The sequence below is a fragment of the Vulpes vulpes genome, chromosome 9 (genome assembly GCF_048418805.1).
Source record: "Vulpes vulpes isolate BD-2025 chromosome 9, VulVul3, whole genome shotgun sequence".
Taxonomy (NCBI): domain Eukaryota; kingdom Metazoa; phylum Chordata; class Mammalia; order Carnivora; family Canidae; genus Vulpes; species Vulpes vulpes.
The window spans coordinates 11,933,129-11,951,314 of record NC_132788.1 but is presented as its reverse complement, the minus strand read 5'-3'; the positions used below and the strand labels follow the sequence as shown (position 1 = coordinate 11,951,314).

General features: G+C 41.0%; 1 protein-coding gene across 6 annotated transcripts in view; it reads left to right on the top strand.

Moving 5' to 3' along the window:
• The window catches only part of RHBDD1 (rhomboid domain containing 1), a 126,207-nt gene that overhangs the window by 44,269 nt on the left and 63,752 nt on the right, over window positions 1–18,186 (top strand). The gene's annotated exons all lie outside the window — the stretch shown is intronic.

Sequence of the window (18,186 nt, the reverse complement as noted above, 5' to 3'; positions counted from 1 at the left end):
TGTCTTGTCATCTAAGGGCACTAATGCCAGCATACGGGCCCCACCTGCATGACCTCATCCAAACTACCTCCAAAAGGCCTCATCTCCAAATACTATCTTGTTGAGAGTTAGGGGTTCAACATATGAATTTGAGTGGGGATAAAATTAAGTCCATAACAGTTCCTCTTGGCTGTGACAGTTTTTTTTTTAATTTTTAAGGAAGAGCTATAAAATATTATTCTTAAATGTCTGTGTGTTTAAGCTTGGACTTCCTTTCATTTGCCCTCGTGTGATTCAGAAGCAGTGTTCAGCTAGCCACTAACATGATTTCTATGTAATTTTTAATTTAGGTGTACGAACCCATGTTGTTTTCTGTAATTGGACAGTCCTCCTGTGGTTCCATTTTAAAATGTATACGTCATCACAGAGGGGAGTATGAGAAATTTCCCTCCCAACCAGAGTGCACCAGCATAGAAGATGCCTGCTGTCTGTAAATTAGTCAGACCTTGTTTGGGGCCTGCTTTACCCAATTGGCTGGCTCTGAATAACAGAGAAGAGCAGTAGGTAGAAATAAGGAAGCAGCTGGTTTTCCAGGTGAACATAGAGTTGTCTGGAATAAGACTCACTACCCAGGTTGAAACTAATTGGCCATCATGCTGTGATGTAATTGTGGATGTGCGGATGGTGGCACCTACCTAATCTGTGCTTAACTAACCAGGCTTGTTAATGATTAATTCTGGTGACTTGGTGACAGGTGCAAGACATGGGTTCATTGTACTGGATGTCTCAGGTAATGATGACTGGGGGTTATTTTAAAAGGTATTATTTTTTAAAAAATTGAAAAGTTATATATTCTGTGCTTTAAAGGTGATATCAATAGGTGTGTCTTGTAACATGTCTTATCAAAAAAGGTGTTCTTAATCTCAAAATTACCAAATGTAGCAATTATTTTGACTTGATTTTCTTTTTACTAGTATTTTTTTCATCAAAAATAATAATAATAATAATGGACTCCATGAAGCACATCTATTTCCCTTTGGAGTATTTAGAATGCACTTTGGCCTGCTTGGAATTTTTTTCAGGAGTTGCTATTGGAGATAAATGTTATACAATTAAATATTCACTCTCAACTAATAAGATGATAAATCACATCTCTGGAGATTTCTAATGTATTTACTGAAATCTTCCCGGTTCTGTATAGGAAGGAATGCTTTTAAATAGAAAGTTCTTTACATTTGCTAATTTCCCCCTTCCTCTTCTGCAGTCTTAAGTGATTTTTAGTTAAAAGTCATGGGAGTTAAATAGGCAAGAGGACTATTTTTCATTTACATTCAGGTTTGGTTCAAATTATGCAAAATGAAGACAGAGCTATGAATTGAAATCATTAGTGCATCAATTATTCTGTGATAACCAGCTGAGAACAGACTGCAGGCTCCTTCCATTTTAAAGTTGGCTTCTCATTAGCTTATGTGAGAGATAAAATAATTTTATTCTAATTTATCTCTCTTTAAATGGACATTGTTCCCCTCTGAATTCAAAAGGAGAGTGTTTTAATTTTGTAGTCATTTATAACACACAGGTCAAATAAACAAGTTTTATTTCTAGTAATATATGTCTCCTCTATTATTTATATCAGCATAGTTCCTTGATTCTAAGACACACTTTTTTTTTTCCCTACATCTTTTTAGGACCAAGATAGGCCACAAACATAATAAAGATACCATCAAAAATCAGTAGGGAAAATAGTGTTACTTGGCTAATGGTACTTGAATAATTTTTTAACTACTTGGAAGAGTAAGAGTAGTAACTACTTTAAAACAAATTTCTTATAATTATGTTTGGAATTTTTAAAAATATGAACAAATTGTCTAAGAATATGTGAAGGAAGTTTTTCAGTTCTTGAGTCCAGAGGAAGTTTCTAAGCATAAAAGCAATGAACATAATCTCAAATGAAGGCAAAGCAACAATTTTTTTTTTCCAGATCCTAATAGGTTATATGTCAAAATTAAAAGCAAGAAAGGCATAAATTAGGAAAAAGAGGATCATTTTATTGTGATGAAGAATACTGCAGGAAAAATACAGGCAGGGGGATCCCTGGGTGGCTTAGCAGTTTGGCGCCTGCCTTCAGCCCAGGGCATGATCCTGGAGTCCCGGGATCGAGTCCCACATCAGCTCCCCACATGGAGCCTGCTTCTTCCTCTGCCTGTGTCTCCCTCTCTCTCTGTGTCTCTCATGAATAAATAAATGAAATTAAAAAAAAAAAAAAAGAAAAATACAGGCAAATTGAAAAAGTTCATCAACAGTTGACAGAAGAAAACATCAATCAGTAGCTAATAATTGTATAACATGTACATTGTTAACCAAATAAAAGCAAATTAAAATAATAAGCTATTTTACTTGTTAAATTAGATTTAAATCACTATTGAGGGTTTGGTGAAATGGGAGTATACATAAACTTCTGATGGGTTTGCATATTGGTACAAATTTTCTGAAAGGTAACGTGATGATCTGTATCAAGAGCTGTAAAAAGTTTATACCCTTTAATTCAGTAACTATTTAGGAACCTGCCCAAGTTATAAATAACCAGAAATACAGAAAAAGATCCGACATAAGTGTACTTATTGTCATGAAGTATTGGAAAGTTGGAAACCACTTAAATGCTCAATAGCAAGTGAATAATTTAATAAATCATGATGCAATAGATTATTATATAGCCCTTAAAGTGGGATGTTCAGAGGTTGTTTTAATGGAATTAAATTTTGGAAATATTAGAATTCATTTTGAAAATCCTCAAGGTAAGAGTAGAAAAGTAGAATGCAGTGTATTATGTATAATATGATTTCAATTTTTTCCCCAAAGAATAGTCACAAAAAGGACCAGAAAAAAGTACATAATAGTATTACTGTTTAACTTAAAGTCATGGAATTGTTTATCATTTTTTCCTTTATCTTCCCCCCCACCGCAGTTCTCTATAGTGAGCATGCATCATTTAAAATAGCAAAAAGGAGTTACTAAAATATAAATATAGAGTAGCATATTTTCATGAGTATATTCAGACTGTCATCGATCTTAACTTGCTCGTCTCCTATAAGTTCCAAGAGGACAGGAATATCATCTGTCCCATTCACAGCTTATCCTCAGTGTCTGAGATGGTGCCTCGCACATCGTAGTTATTCAGTAAAATGTATGTTTATAGAATAAAGGCAGAGCGTGGGGCGGCTGGCCCAATGAAAGATAAAGGCTAAGTATAAACAGCCGAGTTAATTGCCCGAAGTCCAGAAGTATAGTGGGGGAGTAAAGTCAGATCGAAAATCTGAGTACAGAGTTTGTGCACTGTACTCAGGCAAAGTCTAGCATCCAAATGCGAGAAAAGGGAAGACCGGCTGAAAAGGCCGCTCAATACCCAGGTGAGAACAGGGCTGCACCCTGCCTCTTGTCCCCCCAGAGACCGCAGGTGCCTGCATGAGACACGAGTCATCTAGGAGGCTGCTGGGGCGCTTTCAGTCACCTCCAGAAACAGGGAGATTTTGTAGGACAACTTCTCTGATCACAAAGTAATAATAAAAACTTAAAAAACTGAATATGAGCCAAAGGAGTATTCAACCCCAATAATCCTAATCACTTGGAAATTTAAGTAATTCCCTGACTTAAGAGGAATTTTTAAAAAGAACTTGATGAATGAACAGTAGGAACACTCCGAATCAAACCTGGGGGCCATGGCAAACTGTGAAGTGTTTTTTTATAATACGGTAAGAAAGTTTACTAAGTAAATAACTTAAGCCTTCAATCTCAGAAGCTACAAACAACAAATAAACTGTTAGAAGGTACTGATGAATTCAAAATGTAATAAACCAAAAAGGGAAAAAGAATTAATCATTGAGGAGTCTTTCCTTTGAAAGGACAAATCAAGTAGGCAAGCCGGTGGCAGGTGTAACTCAGAGAATTAGAATGACCTGAAACAGCAGATAGGACAAAAGGGAATGGAAGCACAGGCGTGGAGGAAGCTAGCTCCACTTCTAGAAAGATGCATGTTTGAGGGGGAATACCGTTTTTTGGTCTAAGAGATTACCAGGTTTCCGTGTGTGTGTGTGTTTTCGTGACCGTTTTGGACTGGCATTATTAAAACCAAATCTCTACGAGAGAACGGGGAGATTTTGTGATCCAAGCAATATTTAATATACAGTTTTGTAAGTCTTTGAGTTTCTCTGATGTGTTCCAACTGCTGCGTCACTGTTGCATCCACAGTCATGGAGTTTCTTTGATGAGCTCTTAGGGAGAGAACACTCATTTGTAATGTCAGTTTATCCAGGACCTCGATCCTGTAAATTTGGAAGGAGGATTTCCCAGCAGAACTGACACTGCAGGTTTTGATGAACCAGTTAAGTTTACTTTGAGGGTGGCCTAGGTTCACCGAATGGTGTATACCAAGTGATGTGAACTCTGAACAAAGGGTCACATTTCTCCCCCACCCCCGTTTCTCTCAAGTGATTTTGTGAAGTGTGATACACTGGTGGGTAAAAATATCTGAGGACTTGCTAATGAAAGACAGTGTGTACAGAATCTGCTTTGGTAGCACATATTTTTTATAGATGTTGAAAATGCTGTTGTCAAACAGTATTTTAAAAACTGTCAGGTGTGTGTGTGTTTTTCAAACGAGTTTTAAATAATTCAGTACTTATGCAGGCAGCAGAAAAATGACTTTATAAACTTGCAATTCTCTTTTGTACTGAATGTAGAAGTAGAGTCTATAAATTAAAAATGAACATGATCCGATCCCTCTTTTTTACTAATAACCAATGTATAGCGTTGATAGAAATTTGCTGTTACTAATGTTTTGCATTTTTCCCCTCCTATTAGAGAATCACCTTATAGTCATTTTGGCAAAGATAATACATATGTATTTACAGTGAAATAGGTTTATAGGAGCAAGCCTTGTCTGGTTTATCTAATTTAATGGTGACTCACGGCAGCCTCCCACCCTCTTCCTCCTTCCTGTGAGCTGCCGAATGAGGAAGGAGGGTAGAATGGACTAGGAGGATGGTTCGCTCAGAAGAGCCCCCTTCCTCAACAGTTCATTGTGTGAAAAAGTAGGGATCATGGACTATTATGAATCTTAGCCACATTTCTCATAGACTCATTACTCAAAACTTATTTTTCTCCTCATCTTCCTGTCCCCAGTTTCTTTTTCTAAGGAGTGACACAGCTAACCTTGTTTACCTGGATGGAATGCGCAGAACTTGCCGACAAAGAATTGTGGCTTTTCTGAAGGCAGAAAAATGCTCTTCTTCGTCCATCATTATGAGTGTTCTTTGGTTTTATTTTCTTCACTTGGGTATTTTGTACTAATCATAGAGGTATTATTCACATCCAGGAGTTATCAAATCTCTAATTTGAGATTCTTAGAGTTCGGAATAAAATCATTTTCATGGTAAAAAGATTTAAGGTATATTTGCAGGGATTAGGATCCAACGGAGTCATAGCCACAGAGAATGGAGGGTTACAGTAAGACGGGAAACACAGGAATGGCAGGAACACCTGTCTTGGAATGTTAAGTTGAAGGTTTTTTCATTGTAGCAGCAATTTTAAAGATTTGATGTAAGAAACAGTAAAAGTTCATTTAAAATTCATAAATTCCACTCTGGTGTCTCTCTGCGTACACTGCCTGTGATTGCCATCAGGCATCTTGAGCACGCTGATTATACACTGTTTGACACACATTGTTTGCAGTGTAGTTCAAGTGCTACACAGACTGACTTGTTCCCCGCATTCAGTCTGGAAGAATTCATCAGCACTGTTGTTCCTAATATGGGTGGAGGTGGACTGCCTAATGAGAGAGGTGTTCTGTGTGCGATCCGTACTGTTGCAAGATCTTCCTCTGAGGGCTTCGTCTTTAATGATGGCTCAAGGTCCCCCACTCAGTCTGGGTTTCATAAATTTTTGCATATTAATGTCAGTGGAGTTTTCTTAAGGTGCAGCTCAGGATCGATGGTAAAAAGAAGCCTGGATGGGGAATGGCCAGCAAAAGATCTTAGAAAACAGAAAAGGAAATTAAAATCACCTGGTGGAATAGAACTTCCAGTAGATTTGAAGAAGGCACACACTCTTTTGAAGAGGTTCATTGAGGAATGCAAATTAGGAATCAGAGTAGATTATTTTATTTTTTTAAAGAAGTGTTTTGAGGGTCAAAACGTGGCTCATAGTACTGCTAGTCTTGTGTCACATGAACAGTTACATGGTTCCTAGTCATACTTTTGGAGTCTTGTTCCCTGTTCCTCATTGCATCCTACTTAAACTTTCTCAGATGTGTGAGTGTCTGGGGCAATGACAGGTAGAAGGTGTATCCATCAGTCTGGGCCTCCTGGGGTTGGACCCATTCTTGAGACTGCCTTTCTGTACACATTTATTGATTTCCACTCCCACTTTCTCCTGGATCTCTATTTCATAATCTTGGCATCCTTGGCCACGGTTTTTTTTTTTTTTACTTCTCTAAATCTCAGTTCCTCATATATAAAATGGGACCAATAATACCTGTCTTATGGGCTTTCTGAGAAAATTAAAAAGATACCATGAGGAAAGCCCTGAAATCAGTGTCTGGCTCCTTGGAAGAGCTACCACCACTTCAGTGCCTCTGAGTTTTCTTCTGTGAGTACAAGGATAACTGAAGCTAGTCAGAGCATATCAAAGTCTTCCAGAGCTATGGGAGTCCTGCACCTCCCTTGGAAGTATGTGCTAATAGCTTACTCAATAAGGTGTCTGAATTTCAGGGAGCGCCTTAATAGAGATAGCAAATAGTGTTTCTAAGTTAAAAAAGTGAGATGTTTGAATTTTTTCTCACATTTTGCTTAATACCTACAATATGTCAGGCATTATATGGAATGCTTTTATATGTATTTTCTCTTTTAATTCTTGTAGTATCGTTATTATTATCTCCTGCGCATGCGGATTGGAGCTGTATCTAATTTAAGGGTGTAGGTTCTGAGAATGAGTTCAGTAACTTGAACGTCTGGGTTAATAATTCTTCAGTGTGGAAACATTCTTTTGACTCTGTTAGTAGGATCATCAGTCCCCCACTCCACCTGGAGTCTTTGCTTATCCTGGAACTGAGATAGTGTACGGCACAGTTCCCCTTCAGACTTTGAGCTCGGTTGGTTCTACATTGCCTCGGTCATCTTTGTCCACTTCCTCTGAGATTCTTCTGGTTATGGTTTCAAGAAGCCCAGCCCAAACTAATTTGATCAGAAGAAAGGACCTCTACTGGCTTACATAACTAAAATTTCACGGTTTCAGAGACATGAAGTATGGTGGAATTTGGGTGTGCAAGCAAGGGCATCAGAATTTTGTCTTTTCCTGTGTTGGCTTCTGTGTTATTTATTGCCCTGTAATAAGTGATATCAAGTGTAGTAGCTTAAGAGAATACACACTTATTATCTCATGGTGTTCATAGGGCAGGAGGCTAGGCATGGCTTATGTGGGCCTCAGGTGGCAGGATTTCTCACAAGACTGCAACAAAGGTGTCAGCCAGCACTAAGATCTCATCTGAAGGTTTGACCTGGCAAGGATCTGCTTCCAAATTATGTGGCTCATCAAAGAACACAGTTCCTTTGGGTTGTTAGATTAAGAGCTGTGCTGTCATCTGTCAGTCAGGGGCATCCTCAGTTCCTTGCCACTGGAATTGCCCCATAGGTTAGCTCACAGTATGGGAGTTTCGTACATTAAGGTCAGCAAAATGGAGTCTGTTAGGAAGGTAGAAATTATCATCTTACGTAACACAATAGTGGAAGTGGCATGTTCTATGCTGTTTAGAAGCAAGTCACAGGTCCCACCCACATGCAGGAAGAAAGGATTGTGAAAGGTATGAATACCAAGAATCAGAGATAAGGGCAATTCTATAGAAAATAGAGCAGCCTATCTTTTCAGCTCCCATATATATACCTGGAACCCACAAGTTGAGATTCTTGGTTGAACACCTTGGAAATCTGCTCTGGCAAACTTTACCACCAGGGGAATAATTGGAAGGCTATCATCTTCTAGACTGTAGAGAATACCAAAGCACTTTGCTGGAAAAACCTGAGAGAACTGAATGAACCCTGAATGCTGCTTCACTGCACTCCTATCACTAGATTGTCAAGATTAGATGCAAGGTATATCTCGTTGGCCAAGTATAGGTGCCTCTGCTTGTGGATGAGCTACAAGGAAGGGAAGTGAGGAGATATCCACCGGCCTTGGACCTCCATTGGAAGTGTGACTGTTTCTTTGACCATGGCAGTGCTCTGAGATGAGCTTATATGGGTCTCATGGTTTCCACGGATGTTCGGCCGAGCAGGTTGCATTGCATAAACAGACTCTCCTCTGCTAGACTGTTTACAGAACTGTGTTGCTGGTGATTCCGTGCTCTTGTATAACATTAACCGTGCCTTGCAGGCATACCAACAAAGCTGTTGCAGAAGCAATATGTGTTATCAATGGCACGCCCAGGTCTCTGAGTCATATAGTAGGTGGGGTGTTCACAGTCAGAATTTTGATTCAGACCAGATTTAACCACAAGTAGAATTTAATCTTTTGAAATTATAGGCTAACTTTATGATCTAGTTTTGTTTCCTAGTCTTTGTGTTGAGTCTAGGGATTCGGGAATTACCTTAACTCTTTACCGTTGTCATCTTTGGCCATGTGTATATGACTTTCTTGGATGTGTGGGTACACTAGCTGAATTATCATGTTTTTATAAGTCCAAAGAACTTGTAAATCTTTTGAAGTAAGTGTAACTGAAAATTCAGTCTTGCAGCATTACAGTAGAATACATTAAGACAAACTTACCAAGAAGGGAAACAGATGTCACTTCTCTGAGGTAATTTGTAGGGTAAAGAGTATTGCCTATACTCAAAATGTTTTTCTTTATTGACCTGCTATGGCAGCTATAATCTCACCATTAGAATTTGAACTTTGGCTTAAGATCAGCAGACCTCAACACATTAAAATCACCTAGGGAATTAACAAAACCAGAAAGTAACCAAACAAAGCAATGTCGGGGTCCTACTTCTAGAACAATTTTGAAGAATTTCTGGGGGTGCAGTCCAAGGAGCTGTAACTTTTAAAACCTGTTTAAGAGAGTCTAATGTCCAGCCGGGGTTAAAACACAGATCTAGACTCCTTGCTGGCAAGGGCAGCGCGTCCACTCATGTTATGGTGTCTAGGAGGAATATGTAGAAGTCATTTCCCCAGTTCATAGTTGAGATCATCCCCTGCCGCTCTTTCTTCCTCGTGTACCCCTGGTCATCCAGGTCACTTATGCCAGTCTCTTCCTGCAATCTCAGAAAGCTCTGCTATCAAAGGGCTGTGGGATTTCCAGGTATCCACACTGCTTCTGCAAACCCCTCCATAAGGCTGAGCTCACAGGAACGTCTCTTTGCTTCATAACAGTAGCACATGTTAAAATCAGGCTATAAACAATCCAACTTCTCTTTCATTTTATATTTACTTTCTGGAGGTGATGTGCAAATAATCATTCATGTGGTATCCAGAAATATTTTTGTCTATAGTAATAGCAGATGGCAGAGCATTTTTCACGTGCCAAGTTGCATTCATTCTACCACAGTGCAATGTGGAAGTGATCATGGCCTCTTTCAAATATTCTAACTCCCCATGTGCATTTCAGTCATGGTGGGAAGTTTTCTTGCGTATCAGTTCAATATGTTGTAGATTTACTTGGAATCCGTGGAATTTGTGCATAGTATGGTCACATGGGAAGTACTTTGAAAAGAAATATTTTTGAGGCCTAATGATTAAAAGGCATCAATTCAGCAAACATTTAATAAGCATTTGCTGTGTGCTAAGCCAGTGGCTTCCACTGGGATAGATGGCTTAGTACCCAGGAAGGATTTTGGAAATTTGCAGGGTTGTGTTTTGTTGTCATAATGATTAGCCGGGGGTGCTGCTGGCATTTGGTGTGCAGGGGCCAAAGGTACTAACTGCCCCACACCAGGCAGGACAGTCCCCTACAGGAATGATCCTGCATAACTTTCCCATCCCCAGTTCTGTTGTGAGAACATTTATGTAGGTGAACAAGCTGTTTATGATTATCCGAATCTAAAACCTAATTGTGCTTTTCATATAAACACAAAGATTTGTGTTCTGTTTTTTTTCTTTTTGGCATGGATTTAATATACAATGACTTTTCCAGGAAAATTGTAAATTGAATTGTAAATGTAACTTAAGGGAAAATTGTACTTTGCTTTTTTTTGGAATCAAAAAGTTATTTTCCCTCACATGAAATCGTGTCACTGATGGAACCCTGCATGTGGTATTTGAGTCACAAAAAGCCCATCTGTATCTACCTGCATTTATTATTCTTACCTTCATGCAGATTCCATACATAGGGGCAAGCAGAGGACCATTTTCTATGTCTTCTGCTGGTGTAAAACAATTCATGGTATTTCATTGTATCACTTGTGAATTTTTTTTTCTTATATTACAGCTAGGGCATTGTGTTGAGATTGTGTTTGCATATGTATCTGTGTTTTTAAAAGTATGTGTGTTTGTGAATTCCATTTCAAGAAAACAGAGGGAGCAGGACAAACTGTTGGGGCTTAAGGGGGCATTGGGTATGACAGGTTGAGAGCCATTAGACCATGCAGCAGGGCGACACCAAGAGTGTGATTAGGGAGACTGTTTTGCTAGTGCTTAGCTGGGTGAAGTGGAGGGCAAAGGGAGTATTACCAACAAAGTCAAGAAGGGCAAAAGCATAGCTTTTGCAAAGGGCCCAAGCTTAGGGTGCAGTAGGGCTGGGGGCTGGCAGTAAGGAGTGAAGCTTACGAGGCAGACAGAGGCACATGGAGGATGCAACAAGCCCTGCTTGTATTTTACTCCAGAAACACTGGAGAGCTACCAAGAGGCGTATGCATCGGGAGGAGGCTTGCAGGTTGGAATGCTTGTCACAGGAGCGAACCTGAACTGGGCTGGAGCAGGGCGAGGGACACCAGGGAGAGGCCTGAGCGGAGGTGGTGGCAGCTGGGAGAGGCAGTGGGGGTGCTCATTGGTCCTGTGAAGGTGTTTCGGACCTAGGATTCAGTCTCCGGTCTTCTGACCCGCAGCTCCGTGTTCTCAGACACATTCTTGGATCACTCCAGGGGCTGGGGTGCATGCGGTATGGTGCCGAGCAGGTGGAGACAGTTCTGGCACGTGCTGTGCACCAAACAGTGAATATGGGGAGTGGGGGGTAGGGAGGGTAGGATGTGTCTGGTCCTGTGGAGTGTCTGGCAAGGAAGGGAACACAGGCCTCACTTCTGGGACTGCTCTCTTTTCATGTCTGGGCCCCAGTGAAGTGTGTGTGTCGGGGAGGGGATTGTCGTGCCTTTATTTCGCCTGGAAAATAAAACTTGCCCGTTGCTGTCAGTTAATTTGGCTCACCTTTCGTTTCGTTTTGAAAATTTGAGTCACCACAACAGACTCTGAAGAAACTTAGTAATGCTGCAAAGCCACAGATTTTCATCTGGAGTGCTAGTTTCAAAACACTTGCCGGTGCCAATTGGGGGAAAGCTTTCTTCACGATTTACCCTAACAACAACAAAAATATTTAGATTTACCCACCACACTGATGAGAGTGATACTGTTCTTTAAAGGAGGGCCTTACCCAATTTTTGTACCCTTGATATTTGAAAAATAATAATGCCAGTTACTAAAACACTATTTTAAGAAGTTTGGAAAATAGGGGAATGTTACTCCCTCCCTACCACACATTATATGTTGCTGTTTAATGCATTTCTTTCACATCTTATTTTAGATACATATATGTACCTTGTATGTGTATAATGTGTTTTATGTCATACGTAAAGATATAGTGTATACAGGTATACTAGAAGCCCAATAAAATGAAATACGAGAGCTATATTTTGGACCATCTTTCTCCTCAATTTCTAACTTAGTACCCAGCTGCCTCCTGAATACTGTCCTAGGTGCCTTTATTTAGCTGTCATGCAGGCATCTCTCCATAAACACATCAGCACTGAGCCTCGAATTCTCCCCACCCGGCCTTCTCTTCCCAGTCCCCCCATCCTGGTAATAAGTTCCTCTATCCATCTTGTTGCACAGGCCAGCAGCCTAGATTCCTCCTTCCTGCACGCACCCCCCCCCCCCCCCCCCCCCGCATGGAGTCCATCCACAGTTTCTTTTTTATCTCTGCTGCCAGGATAGACTTGGCTCTGCTCACTTCTCTCCACCTCTGCTGCTACCAGCCTCTTCTCAGTGGCCTTCATTCTTCATCTGAGCTACATTAGCCTCCTTACTGATCTGCTGCACTGGCCATTCTTGCCTCCTTAGACTCTGCTCTCCCAACAGACGGAATAGATCACTTGTAGAAATTCTAGATTCCATTTAAAATTTTTCTGCAGCCTCCCACTGTAGTCAGGACACAACCCAAATTCCTCTTCATGGCACATAAGGCCTATAGGATCTTGCCCATCTTTCCAAATTCATCTCCTGCCATAGAATGTCCTTATGCTACCTCACTGTGCTCCAGTCATCTAAAAGACACCAACCAGGTTCTTTGCACCCTCTAAGATCTTACATATGTGCTTTTCTCTTCTTCCCCTCGGAGCATGAAAACTCCAAATGCTATGGATGTCACTTTATTTTTTTCATTTTATTTATTAGAGAGAGAAAACACAAACAGAGGGAGGTGCAGGAGAGGGAGAAGCAGACTCCCTGCTGAGAAGGGAGCCAGATGTCGGACTTGATCCCATGGCCCAGAGATGGTGACCTGAGCTGAAGGCAGATGCTTAACCGACTGAACCACCCAGGCACCCAATATGGATGTCACTTTAAATGCCACTAAGGAGCCATCCCAGACTCATTTCTTTATACTTTGCACAATTTGCCCTTAGAGAGTATGTGTATATGTGTTTGTCCGTGTGCACACGTGCATATGTGCCCTCCCACCAGATTGGAAGCTCCATGAGGCAGTGACCATGTTTGTCTTATTTATGTAGTAACCCGTCAGTAAATATTTGATGAATGAATGAATGAATGAATGCTACCTTCTTGAACCAGCTCGTGAAATTCTCTTGCTGCCAGGCTGAGGGGCATGGAATTGAAAGCCAAAGAATGGCTAGGCATCATCTATTATCTGGGAAGCTCTTTTGTAAAAGAGGCTTTCCTCTCCCTTTGCAATACCCTTGTTTTTCTCCAGATTGTGTTTGTCTGGGACTCAAGTAAATGTCAGTGGTCAGCTCCCAGCCCTAGGCTGGAGGTTGGTGCCATGTTTAATAAATCAACATGAATATTAGAGGTTGCATGGCCAATATTGCAATGCCTCCCTTTAAGGGAATATGATATTGGAAGGGGGCTAGTTTTTACTTCTGCAGCCAGAGGTAGCAGGAGGGTGGTGCCAGAGAATGTGGTAAAGAGAAAGAACATATAGACCAAGTCTCTTCCAAATGTGCCATTGCCAAAGACACTGGCATAGTGGTTGAAGAAACAGCCAGGACAGAAACCAGACAGTTTAAGAACAATTTATCTTGGGAAGGAGCAATCCTATCAAGTCCTTCCTAGTGGCATGAATGTTCAAAAACCTGAAAACTTCTTGCCACGTCTTGTAACGCCAGTTTATGAAGATCATTTATTAAGATCCAAACAGTGAGGAACTTCTGATCAGTGCGGTCTGTGCCTGGTATAACTGCTTTTACAGGAGGAAATTACGGAACATAGGATACAATAGACAGACCATGTCTAGGTGACTGCCTCTTACCTTGTTCTCTTGCCTTGTCCAACGCCGTGTCTCCATCAAGTTACATCCTTAATGAGATCGTTTGCTTGGCATATGCCATGAGATTATGTGTTAGAGTAATACATTTTCTGTTTTCTGAGCTATGCCTGAGATGGCAGCTTCTTCAGCTGTGGAAAGAATTTGCCATTTAGCAGAGGAGGACCTTTATAGCCTGTCACAGCTTTCAATCATAGCTTTAGCTTTTGATTCTTTAACAGTGGCACATGGGAGCAGAAACGTTTTGCATAACCACTTAGCTCAACCTTCCAAGTCGCCTCTGAAAGGAGGGAGGAACAGTTTATCCTGGCATGATAGGAAAGAACACTCTGTACTGGTGTTAATAATATCTGCATATAGTTTGCATAACTGAAATCCACAATCGTCTTATTTCCAGCTTTATTGAAATATATTTGACATATAGCACACAATAATATCTCTTATATCTTAGTTTTGCTTCAAAATAACTTTCCTACCATCACTATCCTTTATAAGTAATGTGTACCAACATTAATTTGATTTTAACTTTTTTTTTTTTTAGTTTTTTTTTTTCTACATACACACATTGAGCCCCCCACTCTGTGTCAGTGCTACATCTCTGGGAGTCCAGAGAACAAAAACCAATGGCCGAAGGTCATTCAGAATTGTAGAAAACCATGAGACCTCAGATTGAAAAAGCATTGCAGATCTCAAGGAGAATAAATAAGATAAATCTACAATTAGAGTGACTGTGGTATAATGACAATGTATCCATAATAAAGAGAAAATCTTAAAAGCCAAGAGAGAAGACAGATGAATGACTGTCCAGCTTACATTTCTTAGCAGCAGCAGTTGATCCTATAGCTATCATTCGAATAGGAGACTGAAATAAAGACCTTTTCAGACATATGGAGAGTGGCAAAGTTTTTTACCCTTGGACATTAACTGAAAGAATTGACCAACAGTCAGATTTTGGCAGGAAGGCAGTTGAATCCAGGAGTGGATTTAAACACCACTGCAAAGCAGTGGCACAGCAAAAGAGATTGGGCTCGTTAATAATCTTCATCTAGGGACGCCTGGGTGGCTCAGCAGTTGAGCATCTGCCTTTGGCTCAGGGTGTGATCTCGGGATCCAGGATCGAGTCCCACATCGGGCTCCCCGCAGGTAGCCTGCTTGTCCCTCTGCCTATGTCTCTGCCTCTCTCTCTGTATCGCTCATGAATAAATAAATAAAATATTAAAATAAAAGAGTAGTCTTCATCTAAACAAAATGGCTACCTCTGCCTTAGTATTTGAGGACAAACAAGATGTTTTTCCAGCCGATTGTATGACTACTTAGATTGGTGGAGGTTTGGAGTTCTTCTGTTTGTGATGAATTATTTTCACTTGAGGCAAGGGTCTGGAATTCAAGCCATCCATAGACTTCTTAAAATTATAGGTGACATGCTTTGTGTATGTGTAATTTTTCTGCAGACAGGATTCAACATTTAAAGGGGCTTAGAAACTGAACAACCTTAAGAACTACTGTATCAAGATATTGTCCCCCTGTTGAAATGAAATTACTCTAAGTAATTGGCCCAAAGTTGAGAAACGATGATCCAAATTTGAATATTGGATCTTTGTGGCACTCTTGAGACCCCAGACAAGTGATATTTCTTTTCACTGTAGTCTGTATGTGCAGTTCACACAACCTGGGTGACTACATGGCAGCGATGTGTCTGGCCCCTGTGACTGCATCTTACCAATCATGGTCAGTGTTTGATTATAGCTCTTAGGATTTCTAAAGCGAGTTGCTGTTGCACTATCAGAAGAAATAAAGCTTATAAGTGACCAATTTTAGGATATAATAATAGGTTTAGTGCTGCTGTTTTGTTAATGAAGAGCATGTTTTGTGTAATACATTGTCCAAGTATGCGGGATGGGGAGGGTGTTGTGCTTAATCACTGTCTCTCCCAATGAGATCTGATACTAAAACAACTATTAATCGGTGACTGTGTGTAACTTGGGTTTTTATAATACAGTTGTAATGTATGCAAGAAATGTGCATTTTTATATGTAATGTTAATTCCATGCCTCTACTCCTTCGGTTGTTATTTGTTGAGTGCTAGTGTCAGGCCGTTTACCGCACAAGCAAGGTCATGGGTATAGGGTTTGAATTAGGATGGAGGGTGACAGGCCATCACCAAATCTGCAGTCTCAGCCGAAGACCGAGTCGGGTCCAGGAGAAGCCGGGTTCTCGAGAGCTGGCCGCACAGGATATCAGCCTGCGGGTATAACTCAGAGCAGACCGCACACTTCGAGGACAGCTGCCGTGAAACCACAGGCTTCCTCGGACAGCACAGATATCAAAATTGTCCTTCTTATGTGTGTGGTTATGATCATAATAACACAACCTGCTTCTGAAGCTGTTAACTGTCTTCCTCCAAAGGCCAGGCAGGAGGGCCTCCTTGCAGCTCCGCAGCACCCCAGGTCAGGGATCAAGCACACTAGCGCTGGGACAGGGGCTCCCTGTCCTGCTGGGGAGGAGACAGCCTCCGGTTCCATTTCTTCTCTCAGGACGTGGTGTCTCCAAGAGGGCCAATGAGGTGGTTTGTCAAAGGCTTACCAAAGGCACAGAGAAAGTTAATATATGCCTCTTAAAATGGGCCCATATTTCCTTCTTCGTTGGCTGCCTCTCCCTTTTTGGTGTGTAATGTTAAGACATTCTCAGTTTTGATTAATCTGATCATAATCTCTTCTTATTTTAAAGAAAAGAACACCCATATAAAGCTTAAGTGAATGGATGAGGACAGCCAGGGTTTTGAGAGGGGACTTTTGTGAAAATTTGGAAGGTTGGGCCATAATGCAATCTGGTCTCTGGTCTGCCAGCTTTCCATCCTTAGTTATTTGCAATTATATTAGGACAATTAGATTATAACTCAAACTTCTACAAACTCATTTAGAGAGATAAGAAATTCATTTTACCGTATTATACTCTAAATTGTAAATGAGGTTCAGGATTGATTGTTTAAGAGGTTGGGGTTTTCAATTGAAATTTTCTCCCATGTTATTTTATATCTCTATATGATTCACCATGAAGATTGGTTTAAAAAGTTTGAAAATGTTGATGCAGTTTTATTCTTTTCAGTTAAATCGAGGTTACTATTTTTAAAAAATTGATTCTGGCTGCTTCTTTGTATCCCTCAAACTACCACTTTCTTTGCCATTCCTAGAACTATTTGAAGAGTTTTATGTGGCCTAAAAATAGAGTAAAATAAGCACAATTTTATTTTATTTTTTTGAAAAGCTGAAGAAAAGCCCAGTTCATGCTCTTCTTCCCTGAAAATGGGAACCCGAGCATCTGATCCCGTATTTTTATTATCAGGTTACACATATTTTGAGGTAAATATATTTGATGAAAATAATAGCTCTCTTGAAGGAATGACCGTGTGTGTGTGTTTGGGGGGAGTATGTGTGTGTATGGCATGTGTGCAAGCACACGTGTTTTGACTTTCCATGTGTGTGGACATGCAGGAGCTTGCCTGGGCAACAGTAGGATTGAATTGGCACATGGAGTGAACAGCAGTGCCATTCTGTCTGTAGAAGGCTGCGTCTTGTCTTTCCTCTGAAGTGTCCCATTGTCTGGTCTTTTCCTGGGAGCCAACAAGTCTCTTTGCTGGCTCTAAGACACTGAGAATGACTCATGGCTGGCTGTCTTGCTTGAAGATCTCCAGGGCCTTGGGCCTGTTGGTTGCTGTGGGGGTAGGTGGACTGTGTCGGCTCTGATGCTGGGTCTCCCATGGGGGACTGAGCCTCAGCCCCGTGGCTCCGAGAGTGCTCTAAGTTTAAGATGTCATGGGTTTAATGGGCCTTCTGGTCCGAGGACACTCGAATCATTCATTTCACACACATTCGAGTGTCTGCCCTGTGCGACACACAGCCCGAGGAGCGTGTAATACACATGCGAAAGCCACAAACTTCACCGTACTCTTGGACTTTACGTCCAGCTCCTTACTAACTTTTGGTGGCCCCCACTTCTGGAGTGAGGGTCATTTCCCTGCCCTGTGGAAATATTCAATCACTTGACCTTTTTCTGTTTTTGCTTTGAGCCTCTAATGTAGCGTGACAGATGACTAAGAAGACATCATTGCTGCCCCCAGGTTATTTGTAAGAAAGAGACAGACAGGCCAGCGTGTAAACACTCCACTACCCAGAGGGCTGAATACATCCCATAGGAAGTGACTGAGGGAGGTAGAAGGAAAGAGGGACATGATTTTTATGACAGGGGTGCCTGCCATCCAGCTCAGCCTTATAGCCACCTGTGAGTATGTGGGGGTCTGGCAGTGGGGTGAGGAGATGGGCTTTGTGGGTGAAGGGAAGGGATGAGCAAGGCCAAGTGCCTAGAGGACTTGACTATAAGCAGACGAGGCAGCAAGTGTCACTGGATGGCCGTGACATGACATGACACTGACACTGTTCCAGAACAGCTGATGGTAG